General features: G+C 40.2%; 1 protein-coding gene and 1 pseudogene across 1 annotated transcript in view; both read right to left on the reverse strand.

The window, feature by feature from the left end:
* Window positions 1-17,671, reverse strand: part of Spon1 (spondin 1) — a 259,445-nt gene that overhangs the window by 117,833 nt on the left and 123,941 nt on the right. The gene's annotated exons all lie outside the window — the stretch shown is intronic.
* Window positions 6,013-8,604, reverse strand: LOC113187832 (small ribosomal subunit protein uS5 pseudogene; annotated as a pseudogene).

Genomic DNA, 17,671 nt, shown 5'->3' on the forward strand with positions numbered 1-17,671 from the left:
CCAACTAATTTCATGTGTCTGGGCCCAGGGATCCTTAAAATAACTGTGAGGATGGGACAAGAGCCAGCTGGGGCTGCCCCTTCTGTTTCTGTAAGTTGAATTCAGGTGATCCTTCATCACCCCTCCCTTCAAAGCTGGGGATGTTGTCCTCATGGTCACTGCCACCATCACCACGTCATTGCTGTCATCATCATTCATCAGGATCACGATCTTCACACATGCCACCATTTGTTGGGCCTGTTTCCTGCATCCTACACTTCATAGGTGTTAGCTGACGTCCCTCCATCTCACAGTGGTCCTGCCAGCTGGGTCAGTTACCATAGCATGTGGTGGATGAAGGAACTGAATTGCAGGGCTGAGATTTCCCATAGATTTGATGAACTTAAGGTCATGCCCTTCATTTTCCACAAAGGATCTATTCTTTGAGCCAAATCTATATTTAGTTAGGAGGTCATTCTGATGTCACCCATGGCTGTCACCATGGGGTGGGAAAAACAGGAGGTGTAGCAGGATGGTGTCTTCTAGCTCTTGATACTCATATATTTCAGAGTTTTTGGACTTGGCCCTGTAAGCCAAATTTTTTTCTGAACTTCTTACTCTTGATTTATTGGAATGTCTCTAAAGTCTAGGCATTCACTTGATTCCCATCTCTGAGGTGAAGAGCATAATTTCAGGGCACTCCCAAACTCATATCCCCATCACTCCGGTACAGCCTGGTTGAAGGGTTATTATGAATTAACAAGTAACACTGGGATTGTGTTTCTAGAAAGGGGAACTTTATTTAAAAGTGTTCTTTGAAGCTGACTTTTCCACATAAACATTGTTATATATGGGAAAGAGGCTATATTCCTGGACAGCTTCCAAATGTTTAATATATCATTAGCACCTGAGTTTAAAGCCCCAGGGAAGGAACTGCAGCATTTTGGATGATAGATTCTAGCAATGTTTATCTAATTTTAAAACTCTAGGAGCTTGTATTTAAAAGCTTAGCAGGAGCAGTAAATAACTTTGCTTTTTTTTTTTTTTTTTTGTTTGAGTGTAACAACAACAAAAAAGACGTCTCCCACTCTCCTGGTACATATTTCATGTTTGAATCTGAACTCTATCAGCTGTGTCTGCAAATAAGAAAGCTGATGTTCTATTTTCAAAAGATTTTAAGCAATAGAAAGAAGAGAAATAGGAATTACTGAGCACCTACTTGTACGAGGTGCTTTTTTATGAACTGGTGAATTTGCTTCTCTGTCTCATTTCATTGAAGAAGAAGTAGGTTCAGAGAGGTCTGTCATTTGCCAGAAGACCACACTGCCAGTAGAGGGGTAAACCAGGATTTGACTCTTGATTGGTTGAAGCCAGAGGGTTTGTGCAAAGTTTCCTAAGCTAATAATAGAAGCAAAGTCTGTTTAACCAAGTCCATATATGCATAGGACAAAAAAGGGGTCAGGCTGGGACTAAAAAAAAAAAATCCATCTCAAAATTGAAGGTGGAAATAAAGGTAGAAGCCCAATCTCTTTCATTACCATACAGAAATCCCCAATAAAATAGTACCTTATTGGGTTTGTTCCAGGAATAAAAGGGTGATTTAACATTAAAAATGTAATCAATATGATTCATCACATAACCAGAAAAATTTATATAAATATCTTCATAGATATAGAAGTAGTGTTTGATTACATTCAATATCCATTCATGATTAAAAAAACTCAGCAACCTAGTAGCCTCAGAAACTTACTGAGGCCCTAAACAACTTAGTAAGACCATGTCTCAAAATAAAAAATAAAAGGGCTGGGGATGTGGCTCAGTGTTTAAATGTCCCTGGGTTCAATCCCTGGTACCAAAACAAACAAACAAACAAAAGCAACTCATCAAACTAAGAACAGAAGGGGATTTTCTTTATTTGGTTTAGAAATATCCACAAAAAAAAGAAAGCCATAGCAAAAAGTTTTGCTTAGGGATGAATATTAAATGTTTTCCCCATAAGATTGGGAACAGGCTAGAATGCCCGCTATCACCACTTCTATTCAACATGGTACTGGAAGTTCTACCCAGTACAATAAGGCAATAGAGGGAAAGAGAAGGCATAAGGAGTAGATGGAAATTATTGGTGTACAAAACTGTGTATGTTAAAATTCCAAAATAATCTATGTGACTCAATAATGTAAAGTTTTTAAGTTGCCCCAAATTTGTTCCTAAGTTCAACACAATCTCAATCTGAATAACAGCAGGTATTTTAAAATGTGAAAATTAAGATCATGATTTTAAAATTGATGCAGAAATGCAAAGGATCAATATCAGCCAAAATAATCTTAAAGATTATTTAAGATTTGTTCTTAAAGATGAGCAAAGTTGGATAACTCTTCCAGATATCAAGGCCTTCTATAAAGGGGTCATAATCCAGGCAGTGTGTGTTCATGGAAGAAGATAGGTAAACTAATGGAACAGAATAACAGAGTCCATAAATAGACCCACAGGTGTACAGTAGCTTGCTATGTAACAAAGGTGTCAGGGTAATAAAGTGGGAAAAAAGACAGGTATTCCAATAAATGGCTCTGCATTAAAAAAAAAAACAATTGAGCCATACCTCACACCAAACATAAATTCAATTATGTATCAATACAACATCTCAATGCCAAAGGCAAAAACTTCAAGAAGAAAATATAGGAGAATATCTTCATGATTTTGAAGTAGACAAAGATTTCTTATAAGAGATACAAAAAGTATTAATCATGAAAGAAAAAAAAAACCCAACATGGACTACGTTAGAATTAAAACCTCTGTTCATCAAACGATTACAAAAGCCAAAAGGCAAGCCACAGATTGGAAGATATTTGGAATACACATAATTGACAAAGGACTGTACAAAGAACCATATAAAGAACTCATACAACTCATATAGTCATAAAGACTGTATAAAGAACTATATAAGGAACTCATACAACTCAGTAAGAAAAAGGCAGACAACAAAATAGAAAAAACTGATCTGGAGACCTGGATAAACACATTGTCTAAGTAGCTAATGACAGTCCACTAAGCAAAAATCAAAAAAGTTAAAATTAAAATCACAATGTACTATTTCTACACATGTACCAGGTAGTTAAAAAAAAACCCAACAATATCAAGTATTGGCAATTACCTAGATTAAGCTCTATCTTACTGTGAAAAATTGTTTAGCAATATCTACTAAAGCTGGGACACTTATGACCCAGAAATTGCCCATCCAGTAAACGACTAACAGAAATGTATACATAATTCACCAAAAGACACATACATGAATGCATATAGCAGCACTGTTCATAATAAAACTCAAATTGGAAAACTACTTAAAGGTGCATCCCTAATGGACCCATAGCTATCATGGATTTATTCATAGAATGAATAAATAAGATGTTGTATTCATGCAGTGGCATATTAGACAGCTATGAGAAGGAACAAACCCAAATCACATGCAACCATGCAACATGCAGTTATAGAGTTAAATGAAAGAAGCCAGACACAAATGGGTACACACTATAAAATTCCATTTGTTATGAAAAAATTAATCTATACTAGAAATCAAGATGGTTTGGTTATCTTTTGGGAGAAGTTGGACTAGAATGAGATACAAAGGAAGCTTTTGGGGGTCCTAGTCATTTTCTGATTTTTGTCCTGGTAACTTGAGTGTGTTCATGTGAATGTTTGAACTGTGTGCTAGTGATTTCCTCACTTCTCTGTATATTTGTTATATTTCTATAAAATGATCTCTTTTAAAAAAGAGAAAGTGAAGGTAGAGGCTGAGTTACTTTTCTTTCCTGGTCTCTCAAGCCTTGCTCCTGGCCACCCTGGCTTGAGCTGTACTGGATGGAAACCAGGAACTTGATCCTCATGTAATGGGGATGGGGAACGACAGCGATGAGCTGTAAACTTGAAGAGGTGCAAGTGGGAGGTCAGAGGTTAAAGATCAGAAGTCAGGTATGCTGGGCCAGGAGTACCTGCCTGGAGCCATTAGCCTGGAATTATTAGTATTTTTGTCCTGGGATGTTACTCATCAGAGAGGCCCCCTGGTAGAGGGAGAAAGTTTGGTTCATCTTAATTCCACACTCACTCACCAGTCACGGGTCATGCTCTAAGTGCTGTATAAACATGGCTGTGGGGATTCGGAGACAAAGCAGACAAGGTCCCTCCCTGTGAGGATCTCTCAGTATATTAAGGAAATTAAACTTGAGAATGGGTGTTCACAATGCAGCCTGGAAAGTTTCGTGATGGAATAGCCACGGAACCGAGAAGAGGAAGATCGCTGATGCGGATGAGGGAGGGAAGAGGTTTCTCAAGGCATTTGGGATTATACTGGGGACCAAAGGCTGGCCAGCAATCAGCCTGGGCAAGGGAGTTCAGCAAACACGAGAAACAGCCTGTGTTCAGGCCTGGAGAGCAGAAAGACCAGGGGATGTCTGGGAACCTATGGGGGACTGGAACAGAGTTATGCAGGGTGAGAGATTAGGCTGGAGTAGGCTAAGTACCAGTGAACCCAGAGGAACTTGTCAGAGAATTTCTGTTTTAATCCAGGGTGATGTAACTCAATCCTGAATTTCTGCCCCTTCTGAGCTCTGTGGCCTTCTGCTTGAGAACCTCAGAACTTTATCACCTTTGCCTTGAATTTTAGCTTCCCTCCAAGATTTTTAAAAGTACATAGGGATATAACTTGTCTTCTAAAGGCCTATCCACAGCAGGTGCTCCCAGGAAAGTTGGCTAATTGTCTAGGGCTCTGTAGCTAAGGAGGACAGAATCCTAGAGTTATTATTTAAGAACACAAAAGTTGGCTCAGACCTACACCCACCACTCTGAGCTGGCAGCTGAGACTACTGTGAAGGCAACAATCAGGATGGAAAATTCCCTGTTCCAACTTCCTGAGACCTGCAGCTCAAGGTGGCAGCTGGTGGCCTACTGGTCCCTGGAGCCCTGGTGGAATGGAAGAGTAATGTTAATGTAATTCTAGGCAGGAGAGATATGTTTTCTCTTGATGAAGAGGGATAGTTTATGATTATAAGAATATTTCCTTGGGTGTTTTTTTTTTTTTGTTAAAGCATATTAGAGATTAAATTATTGCCATAAGGAGGCAGCAGGAATTCCTCTGACTTGATAAGGTTTGGCTTCCTAGTTCTCCCTTAGAGGGAAAGAAAAGATTGAATAATTTATTTACTGATGGAACAAATTTCAAGGGTGCTATCAGAATCAAATCCAGACCAGGCGGCTGAACTTAAGGGCTAGATGGAAAGATGGGGGTGGGGGTGGGGAGGCACGCCAAGGAGCCCTGGTGCTAGGAGAGACCAAGGAGTCAGAGCAGATGGCATCAGGAGACGCCAGCATCAGGCAGGTCTGGCAGCTCTAAGAGGCAAAATTCTAGGGTGAGGAAGGATTGGAAGAAGCAAGGAAAGGACCTCATTCTTTGATGGGCAAAGATGGGGCTCCCACATAGGTCCCTATGGAAAAAGGCAATGCAGAGGACAAGGTCCGCTGGACAGTAGGCAGTCCCTAAATATCACAGAATCAAGGAATGCATGAAGATTGAGACCCAATTGGGAGAACTGGAGTTCAAAGCAAGAAATAGGTCATAAAAGATGAGTTATACCTGTAGCTAACCATTCTAACCCTTAATGTGTACAAGGTACCCTTCTGAGCTCTGTGCCTAGATGAATTAATTTTATCCTCACATTGGTCCTATGAAGACAGTGTTGTTATTATCCCTGTTTATACCTGAGAAACCCGAGCGAGGCACAGAGAGGCTAACCCTCTGGCCTAATGTTTCACGAGCAGCAAACAGTAGAAGCAGGATTCAGTCTGTCTGCTGAGTTCTGCTTAATTAACCTTTGGATGTGGTGGCTGTGTCAGAATTGGGAAGGTACTGAGTTGCTAACCTTTTGTGAAATTCTTCCAAACAAGGAAAATTGCTGCTTCTGGAACCCGGGGGCTGGACTGAGTCTGAAGTGTCTTCAGCTGACTCACATTTTTATTTTTATTTTTTTTTAAACACAGGCTTAATTAATTCACATTAATTTTCCTTGTAGAAAAACCTGACCTCATAGCCACAATTGGAGATGGGGTCCTTCCCATGGAGACTCTAATGTGAGCTTTTACTAGATGCTCGGTGAATTCCTGACAGGGAGAGCTGGTGAACATGGTCTCTTTCCAGAGATGGGGGTCTGGAGGTCTTGGAGATGGCATGAAAGGGGGCCTTGGTGAAGTTGCCCAGGGTGGAGTGCAGCCCCTGGCTGAGGTGTGGCGCTGGTCAGCACCAACCATCGGCAGTGCTTCTTGGGCACAGGGCAGAGATGATGCCAGCACCTCTGGGGTGAGATGAGACATGCCTGCACAGAGCCCTAGCAACCTGTCACCTTGTAGGGGATGGTGTACAGCTTGCCCATCTTGTTCCCCCAATAGCTTCTCTGCACAGGGACAATGGAACGCTTTGCCAGGATGATGGTCCTTGGATGGTGGTGGCTTGGAACACTTAAAAACTCAGGCCAATATGGCCACTGTTGTCCCTGATGGCAACAGATGCCTTCAACCTGGTTTGCTGGCCAGAGCAGATCTGCTTTTGCACTGCTGCAATCTTTAAAACCCCATCCTTGAGGGCTGCCCCTGGGAAAAAAATCAATGTTCTCAGACTCCTTGATGGGCAGGGAGAAGAGACAGATCTCTTCCAAGTACTTGATTTTCATGTCCTTGAGCAAGTGGCCCACTTGGTGACAGGGATCCATTCCTCGTCCTGGGCCTTGGCCCTACGCTCTGTGAGCTCTGGGATCCTGGCTCCAGATGCTGCTGCTGAAGTCTTCACAGAGTTCTCTCACTCAAGGGTCCCTACGGCCTTCAGGGTGTCTGGAGCCTTGGGGCCCTCCTGCTGGAAGAGTGTCATGGGACATTTGGTGTTTTCTTAGAAAAGAAGCAACCTCACTTTTACCTCCTTCTAACACTATTTTTGTGAGTTATTTTCCAAGCACCTAATTTCTAGTAGCTGTGATTAAGACCTTGATCCATCCAACACCTTGGTTGCCAGCTTTTTGATTGTTTCTTTTTACTCTGCAAGTTTTGGCCTAGCCACCACCAGGATGGGAAACTGTTTTCTTGTTTTGGCTGATGGAAATATCTGAGTGACATTCTCTCTGGGCTCTCGGTGCCTCTGGCACAAAAGATAGTGGGAGCCATGTGTATTTAGAATCCAAACTGACCTTGCAACTCCATTAACTTGTTTCCATGCTGGTTGGTTGAAAACTCACGTCACTTTGTCAACCCAAATAAGCATTTCAAAAAAAGAGTTAAAAGATGTTGCTCTAATCAGTATCGCCTAAGTACTAATGAAGAATAAGACCCACATAAGTAGGGTCAAAGGAGTCTTTCATTACTTTATTTCCAAGCCAAAACCCAAGGATCCTTGCAAATTGGGAGGATGTTTGGCAGGAATTAAGTGGCTGGCACAAAGCATGCAGCAATTCCAGTCATGATCGTGAATAGTCAGCCTTATTTGGCATAAACAATTCTTCAGGGTATATTTTCAACTCATTGTTTGGAAAACTTAAGCACATAAATGTTGTTAGCTTCAGCAGAGTTTTGTGTATATGATGCGAGTAACCTTATTAAGATTTTTAGAAAATACACATTCCCTCTTTTTACAATTGTTTTAAGTACTTAGAGTCTTTTCTTAAAAATAAAGACTTTTTTGCAGTAACACATACTCAGCATCAATCCTGCATTAGGTCTGGTGCTAGGGCTAGTGGTATATGGATGGTCTCCACTGACTCTCATGCTGTTCTCTGGAGTCAGCCCTAAAACCATTATAGAAGACAGGAAAAAGAGCAAAGAGGACACGGGAAATGGAGAGTAAGGAAAATGATGTGTGCATTATATAAGGAGTCTGTTCAGTGCTATTTCTACGTATTATCTTGAAGATGCTAATTACAATTGCAGGATCCAGGGTTGAGAATAATATGAGAGAGATTTCCACATTTTATAAATGAAAAGGAAGCAGGATACATTTCACTAAGGTAGGTTTTTAAAGAGGGTTTAGATCCTGTCCTTATAATATTATTATAAGAGATGGAGTGGGCCCCAGAAACCCAGCTCATCCTTCCACCCTTTCATCTCTCATCTATCTGTTTGTCACAGGTATCTATTCTGTTTTATATAGGCTGGGATTCTAGTCATGAGCAAGACATGGCTGCTGTCTTTAGGGAAATAATAGTCTACTGCAGGAAACATGATAAAGAACTGCTAATTAGGATCTCTGCTGTGATGTAGGAGTGGACAGGCTGCTAATTATATTAGTTAGGATTCTGCCACTGTGACCAGAATCTTGATCAGAACAACATAGAGGAGGGAAAGTATATTTTCGTGCATGGCTTTTATAAGTTCCATCCAAGTTGGCCAACTCCATTGATCTGGACCTGAAGTGGGGCAGAATATCTTGGTGGCAGGGCATTGAGAGAGGAGCTCAACTTGTGGCAGCCAGGAAGCAGGGAGAGAGAGAGAGAGAGAGAGAGAGAGAGAGAGAGAGAGAGAGAGAGAATGTGAAGAGCCAGAGACAAAATATGCAATACCCAAGGGTATGCCTCCCAGTAACCTACTTCCTCCAGCCATGCCCCATCTGTCTACGTTACCTCCCAGAAATCCATTTGAATTATTAATCCATCAAATGGATTAATCCACTGAATAGTGTACAGCTCTCATAATCTGATTATTTCACCCTCTGCATTAGCACAGGGGCTTTGGGGCCACAACTTGTATCTAAACCATAACACTAATGGTACCCAGAGGAGGAGGTGACTCTCTTCTCCATCTTTGAGATGGAAAGTTTGCCTGTTCTTCCTACTTATGGAGAAAAGACTGTTGCTCCTCTTTTCAGATTCTTAGAAGGTATCAGTTTCTATGATCTTCACCCCCTCCCAGGTTTCTTGAGTGTCTACCATGTACCAGACATTTCTCTAGGCACTGGGTGTATTGCCATGAACAAAGAGTAGTGATAATTCTTGGAAATTATCCTTTAGTGGAGAAGCTGGTTAATTTAATTAAGCAAGTAATAACAGAGCAGCTTCATTTTATATAGCTGTGAAACATAGAACATAGAAATATATAAAAATATTAATAAAGACATATAAAAAGAAATTGAAAAATATTAATAAAGCCTCTCCCTGTCCAAAATGTAAAACAATGCAAATTTTCTTCCTCCAAAGAATCATTCCCTTTAAAACTGGTGAGTGAGTATGTTTTAAGCTGTGCTTATGGTTTGGGGGCACAGCTGTACCACTTCGTAATTGGTACTAAAGAGCAGTCTTAATCCTTTTTCAGGATTAATCTTGAATTTCGTAAGCTTTCAATTTTATGGCTATCCTCAGGAACATAACCCTCGGGAAACCTGCAGCAGCTGTACTTAACAATAAATAGTTAGAAGTGCACAAAAGCCTGGACCCAGCCCAGTGTGGAATACCAGCGAGGGCCCCCTTGAAGAAGCAAATGTCTCACAGGGTGAAATAAGGCCAAGTGAGCTGGGCACCGTGGTACACACCTGTCATCCCAGCAGCTCGGGAGGCTGAGGCGGAGGATTGTGATTTCGAAGCCAGCCTCAGCAACTTTGCAAGGCTGTAAGCAACTTAGTGAGACCCTGACTCTAAATAAAATATAAAAACGTTATGGGGATGTGGCTCAGTTGTAAAGTGTGTCGCTGGGTTCCATCCAGTACCAAAAAAAAAAAAAAAAGGAAAGAAAGAAAAAAAGAAGACGACCCAATAAGACCTGGCCATCCAGAGAGTAGTAGCTGTGTGACTCCACTTCTCAGGTCAGTTTCCCTAACCTCACCCCAGCTGTGCCTTTTCTCTAATTGGTTGTCTCTCAGCTCTGAGCACACTTAGAAGTAGGTCCCACCCAAGAATGGCTCACATGTTCTTAGGGGTTGAGGGAAGAAAGGGAGAGAAACCAAGTAAAACTGGGTCAGCCAACAGAAATCAGAGAACACATGGATTCCAAACTCCATTTACTTCCCTTATTTATAAACAGACAAGTCAGTAACTACTTTCTTATAATTGAGTTAGATGACTAGTTCTATGTGTTTGCCCAGGTGGTTGTGCAATGTATATTATATTTGCTATTAAATTCCTTTCTGATGAGCAATAAGCCACAAATACAAACTGTCTTTCCTCATTACAGGCTAGGTCTTCTATGACAAGATCTTTTATAGAATGTCTTTCAATTTAAATTTATAAAGTTAAGGATGATAAACTGCATCTGGAACTCAGCCCTCTCTCCATTTGGGTTGTGGAGGAAATCCAGAAGCCAGACTGGAACTTGAGCAAGTTCTCACCTGATCACACAAGCCCAACAGAGGAGGAGATTTTGTCCAAGATATCAACACGAGACCAGAGCTAAATCCTTATTTAAAGGTTGAGAATTAGTGACAAGGTTAGAAATAAGCATATTATATCCATAGCGGACACATCACTTGCTGTGTGTCTGGTATTGAGCTAGAAACCATTTATGCATTATCTCATTTTAAAATAGTAATGACTAACACTGTGTGAGCTCACAGTATATGCCAAGCCTGTTCTAAGGGCTGAGAATATTAACTTACATAACCCTGTAATAACACAATGATGCACGTTTGGCTTTGCTGACAGGAACCTGGAGCTCAGGGAGTTCAGTCAGTGCTACATCTGGAAAAATGGTAGTTAGCTTTGAACCTGGCTTGTCCTTAACACAGCTTCATGAGGTAAGTGTTTTACATATCGCTGCTTTGTGATGAGGAAACTGAGTTACAGAGAGGCAAAGTAATTTTCACAAGGCCCTCTAATAAGTCTCAGACTCAAGACTCCAAGATAGACCTGACTCCCACATTAGTCCATGATCATCTGGATTATACGTGGCCCTTCTTGTCTCTCAAGACAGCACTGACCACTGGCCACTCATTGTTGTTGTTGAGACAAGAGAACCCTAGATTCCAGCCCCTCGCTTCAGTGTTGCCCCCTTTCAGCTGTCCCAGTGTCCTGACATTTAGTGTTGAAATTCAGCCTTCCAGCAAGATCCTGCTCTCCGCCACCTCCCTGCCTCAGCTTACTTTTCCTGGCTTTTAGCCTCCACATTAAAAGCTTGTCCTCTTTCATTTTTACTGATCAGTTTGCCTTTGGTATACAGATCAAAGTTTAAAAGGGAGACAGAATTAGCCCAGGAGCTGGGTAGTCTCTCAGGTCAGAATGCAAGAAGTGTTCACCAGAAAAAAATTCAATGGGCAAAAGATGGAACCAAAAACTTGAAAAGCAAAGCCAAAGGCATCCATGAAGCTTGAAGAAGGGACAGTCAGACAGAAGTACAGCTTTCTTCAAAGGTTGCTTAGGGACCCAAAAAACCTGAAAAGACTGTGTCCTGAATCTCAATGTGGGTGGGCGGATAAAGGACCATTATTCCTTCCTTTTGGTTTTCCCAGAGTGTGTGCAACAAAAGCAAAAGCAATTTGCATTCAATGACTGAAAGCCACTCACATCTGTAAACACTAACTGACCCCTGCCAGCAAAGCCCTGCAGAAAACCTCTTAGCCCCATCTCAAGGAGCCAGATGTGGAGAGAAAGCCTTCTGCTTTCCATTGTTCTTTCTACTTGAGCCACAAGACCCTGGGAAGCTCCATGTGCGGGGAAAACAAGGTACATTTTCCTCTTAAATTCAGGCAAGCTTGTAATGTTAGAGTTTAATTAAACTCTTGCTGGTGGTTGTGAAAAAGTTTCGCTTCCTCCCAAGCCTAGTTTCATGTGTTCCCTGCAGGTAGTATATACTTTTCCCTCCCATGGAAGGTCATTAGGACCACATGAATATGCACAGAGTTGGAAGGTTCCACAATGCTCACAGGGCATTTAGCTCCTAACTTTCAATTTAATCAATCAACTCAGTGGTATGGTAAAGGGATTACAACTATCCCACTCCCTGATCACAGGCCATCAGCTTTTCTGCAGGGCTGCCCTGTATTAATCCTTTTCACTAAAAATAAGGCAGGGCTGCCGGTGCTGAGATTTCCTATCCCCTTTGTCCTCTTCTATGTTTGTTCTTGCACTCTGAATTTAAGAGGCTAGGAAAAAGTGGCAAGTATTTCTTTGGACTCATGCTTCACTTCCAACCCAAAACAGTAGAGTTCTTGCAAATTTGGAGGGATGTTTGCCAGGACCGTAGTGGCTGGCATAGACCTTTGCAGAAACTCTACTTGTAATTATAAATAGTTGGCTCTTCTTGGCATAAACAATTCTTGAGGGTGCATTTTTCAATTCGGTGTTTGGAAAACTTAAGTACATAAATGCTTTCCATTTTAACAGAGTTTTGTGTGCAAATTCCTGGGTAACCATATAGAATGCTGTTGTTCAGTGAACTTTGTATATTCCCCCTCCTGTGATTTTTATAAGGCTTTTGGGTATTTTGAATGTTTTTTGCGTAAAGGGAAAGTTAAATCTTTCTTATTAAAGTCTGCATTTCTTGGAATTACAACCCAGGTACTGGCAAACAGGTTCGAAGAAAATAGTAAATGAAAAATGCCTGGGTCGGTGTCAAAAGTAAATGTTAATCACATCCATTTTTCTAGGGAAATTGGTAGCATTAGAGCCTACATAATAACTGATCCATGACTTGCCAATGAATCCAATCTTTCTTCCTCCTGAAATCAGTTCAAAACAGGTGACTATTTAAGCTGCAGAAATGAGATGCAGGAAGCATGAGCTTTTTAAACTGCCAGGCAGCAGGAGTAAATGGTGAGCAAGTTATCAATAAATTAACTTACCCCTCTCAGTGGTCATGGGGACTCTACCTTGATAGAAGAAAAGCAATACTTTACATAATTCTGAATGGTCATTCCAATGTAGGTGCATCTCATTTAAGGAAGGAGAGGCTCAATAAATAGTTTTGGGACTTTCAGGAGAAAGGCAGAATGAGAGGCTCTGACCCTTCCAATTTCAAGGTCCATTAAAATGCCAATAAAATAGTGTGAAGCAAAGGTTTCAGAAGGAGCAGTCATATCATCATGACAAACTGAAGGCAGAATGAGTAAAAGGGAAAATGTGATTTTGAACTATTAAAAATGTTGGGCAGAATGAGAGACGGAAATGCATCGGGAGCCTGGGTGCAGGGTGGGAAGCGCACAGGAGTGTGGAATCAGTAAACCATGAAATGAAACAAAAATCAGAGCAGGATTTACAATTGTGTAAGAAAGACATTTATGCCTGTTTCAGAAGAGCTCCTATGGGAGGAAGGGGCAGGAAAGAGTAATCAATGAATGTAGGTAAATTATGGTACTGGATGCCATCAGAAACTAAACAGAGGAAGAGAAAAGGCACAGGGAAAATCTGCAGAGTGTGGAAAGAAAGGAAGCAGAAGATGGATACAAAGCATGGAGCACTCTGGGAGAGATAAGGGTTCCCGAAGAAAGAGAAAGGGTGGCCTGAGTATCGGTTCAGGACACAATAGAAGCTGTGAATGGATCTGTGGAATGAATGAGCCAACCATAAAGAACACAAAGTGAAAGGGGAGGAAAAGACCCACTAGGAGAAAAATGCCACTAAATAAAGTAGAGGCATAAATAGAGTTCTATTTAAGATCCACTTAAAATAACTGAGATCAATATATATCACCAAATATTTTAACTACAAAAGAAATAAAGCATTCTGCAAGGAGGTAGGCTGCAGATTTCAGGTGGGGAATATGGTCACAAGGTTAAAAAAAGAGACCATTTTCTTTCATTGTAATGGAAAACCATGTCCAAATATTAGAGTAAAAAGCTATAAAACTTGGATTTTAAATTCAGCTCAGTTATTACCCAAAAGCAAATACTTTCAAAAATTTTCAGTCATAAGAAATAGAATCACCCACTAATGGATGAGAAGTGTCTCCCACAAAAAAAAGTTCTGATCTTAAAAGACAAACCTGAGAAAAGATGATACTGTTAAAGACAGTAAGAAATCCTGAATTAGTGTCTTTGGAAGAAAGAAAGAAAGAAGAAGAATATCAGAGGGAAAAAATGTTTGAGAAAGGAGTTGGGGGTTAGGAGAATTGTAGAATAAAAATGGATTAAAACAAGTAAGCTGAGCAGCAAATCAACTCAGTGGACAAGGCAGTGGGAAAAGTTGAGGAAAACCAAGAACAGGAAAGCTTTCCATAAAGTGAATCAGAGGTGCTGTGTTCTAATAAGGCACGGGGGTATAGATATACTCGAAATAAAAATCTATGCTTAATTTATTTGTTTTCATTTAGGTAATGCTGGGGCAAGCTCTTCACCACCAATTTAGACCCCCTACCCCCAAGTCCCTGGTTATTTTAAGCTGACAGCTAATTGAACTAAAAAGACCAGTGCCCAAGGAAATTAAAAATAACCAAATAAAACCAAGGTATTGTTTCCATTATACCAAAGAAAATCTAGGACCAAAACAAATTAACTATAACAATCGAGAGGTAAAAAGTAGAATGACCTAACCTGAAAGGGACAGGATCACTCTGAGCATAAATTTAAACTATTTGGAAAGCCAAACCAAATCAAACACAAAAGCAAAAAGAATGCTTCCAAATGAATCAATGCAGTAATTTACTAGGAAATCTTTAAAAAGTTTAGGGAGCCTAAATAAATAAGGATAATAACAGAGAAAAAAAAATGTTTGAGAAAGGAGTTGGGGGTTAGGAGAATTGTAGAATAAAAATAGATTAAAACAAGATTAAATAGATCAAAAAATAAGTCTGAAAAAACACTTAAAAGTTATATTAAAGAGAAAAAAAATTGAGATTTCAGAAGAGGTGGAATTTAAGGCACAAGTTATTAAAGCGAGCTGATTTGTTAACTACGTGATGATAAAAGCTGGAGTTAATGAGAACATGATGATATTTAATCTATCAGGCCTAAGGACAGCAACAAATAGAAAGCAATCACGGTTAAAAATCAAAGAGAAATTAATAAGTATACACCTTTAGAACAGGGTATTAATACTCTATCATCAGGATGTGATAAACAGAGAGGAGAATGAAGCAATAGAATTAAAAACATAATTGAATATACTATAATACAGCAGAAAGTGCAGATATTGTCAAAATTAGGTAGATTATACAACAACAACAAAACCCTGACATTTTATTGCTGGTTCCTCATGAGATGGTGAATTAACATATGCTCCTCATGTTCTTAATTTAGCCTGGGAAATTTCAGAAATGGTAGGAAGCATAGATCCAAGGCTCTAACAGAGATACTGAAATAAAGGTGAGGTCAAAAGGGATCCTGACCTACCCTGTGGGGATAGGGTGGAGGTGGCCTGAGCCAGGAGGAGATGGAGAGAGGAGTGGCAAGTCTCCTCTTTCCTCTGGTCCAGTGGTGGGAGGATGGGTTGTGGGGATTGTTATAGTTCTTCTATTTCTCTTCTCTGACATTGCCAAGGGAGGGTCAGTGCCGGTCCTACAACTCGGATATCTGCAGGACCTGGCCAGCTCTATTTTTATTCTACAGCCAAAGTGATATCCAGGCAGCCCAAATTCCTCCACAGAAGAGAAGGGGAGGAGAAGTGCCCCTTTTTATTGGGTATATGCTTCTCCATCCCTTCCCCTCCAAAAATGCAGGGCTGGGGGTTAGAACCAAGGAAATCTTGAAGATTCTTCTTCAGCCTGCTTTGCTCTGGGTATCGGAATGAATCCCTAACTGGAGAAGTCATGCATAGGATAGAAGCATACAGAAATGTCCGTGACAGTGATGTGATGTCTCAGCCTCTCTTCCATGGCCTTATCTCTTTCCCTTTCTTTGAAGACACCAGAAAAGATGCCACCCCAGATTTGCCCCTTCCCCACCATACACTGCCAGGCATAGTTATGTCACCAGAGAAACACAAGGTCACCTGCCACAGAAGTAGATCCCCAGGACTACAACTGAATGCCAAGCCGCTTACTGCAGCAGATAGACCAAAAATTTAACACAAACACAATCTATATCCTCAAAGACAAGAAGATATTAGTAATCTGAAGCAAACACCAGAAGTAGAGAAAAAGAACCAAATGCAATTTAGGAGTTAAACGAACATTCCTAATGGCTATGAAATCCCTGCCAAAGATGCACAACCTGAATCTAATCATATGAAAACATGAGACAACCCCAAATTGAATAAAGGTCTGTAAAATAACTGTCTGGTACTCTTCAGAAATGTCAATAACATGAAAGTTAAGAAAGATTAAGGAACTGTTCCAGACTAAAGGAGGCTAAAGAGACATGACAAAAAAATGTAGGGTATGATACCAGATTGGTTCTTGGACCAGATCCGATCTTTTCTTTGCTACAGTTGTGCTGTGTAATATGATCGCCAATCGTGTGGCCACTGAGTGATTAAAATGTAGTGAGTCTGAATGGAGATGTCCTGTAAATGTAAACTATAGACTGAGTCTTTACATTAAAAAAGAATACACAATATAAATAATATATTTTCATGTTAATGTTGAAATGATACTATTTTGGATATATTGGATTAAATAAAATAGAACATTAAAATTTGCATGCGTGTATATGTATGATACTGTGGAATGGATCCAAGGGCCTCTTGTAGGCTAGAGAAGTACTTACCACTGAGTTATTTCTCCCAGCTCTTTTTAATTTTATCAAGACAGAGTCTCTCTAAGTTGCCCAGGCTGTCCTCAAACTAGCCATCCTCCTGCCTCAGTCTCCTGAGTAGCTGGGATCACAGGCATGTGCCAAATTTGACTTGCTTCTTTTTACTTTTTAAATGTGGTTACTAGAACATTTAAAATTGCATATGTGGATTATATCAATTGATACTGTACAGAATTGTTGTAGAGAACATTATTATTAATATTAACATATTGTTGTAGAGAATACAATTTGTGTATTTTGAGAAAACATACATAGATTCTAGTATGTTATCATGTTACTTTTAAGCATAACATGATTTTATAAAAGAACGTCTTTCTTAGGAAATACACATGGAAGTGCTGATGTAACGTGGCAGGCACATGTCTGCCACTTATTTGCAAGAGTTGACACATGGAGGTGAAACACACAGAACTATGTGGAGAGAGAAATGGTGAAGCAAACGTGGTAAAATGCTAACAATTGCAGAATCTGGGTGAAGGATAATCAGAGTTCCCTACAGGATTAGAAGTTATTAAAAAATAAAAGGTTATGGCAAATCCCTCTCAGGGGTTGAAATAAACAGCACAGTAGTTGGGATAAAAGCAGGATGGTTAACACTAAAGAAAGAATGAGAGATCTGGGGGACCAAATTGAGGACCCTCCTAAAGGAAAGAACACATGAAGTAGGACCTATGTGTTTTGAAGAGATGAGTAGATTTCATATCTGAGTAGCTGGAGGCCCAGAAAGAGAGAAAAGAAGAGGAAAGGAAATATTTGAACCTCAAAAAAATCCCCAACTCTCCCAGAATTAAAAGAAGAGGAATAGCTTCATACTGAAAGGACCTATAAAACAGAAAACCATTTTTTTGTAAAAAGAAAAAAAAATATTCATGCCCAGTCACATTAATAGTGAAAAGTAAGACTGTTAAGGAGACAAACAGGTAGAAAAAATGGGAAAGCACAGAGAAGAGACGACTTGAAAGAAACCAGAAGCATACTGATATTGGACTCAAAGAGCTGGATATCAGAATATGATGTTTTATAATATAAAAGGAAATGGTTTTGAACCTAGGTCTC

This window comes from Urocitellus parryii, chromosome 4 (assembly GCF_045843805.1).
Source record: "Urocitellus parryii isolate mUroPar1 chromosome 4, mUroPar1.hap1, whole genome shotgun sequence".
Classification (NCBI taxonomy): domain Eukaryota; kingdom Metazoa; phylum Chordata; class Mammalia; order Rodentia; family Sciuridae; genus Urocitellus; species Urocitellus parryii.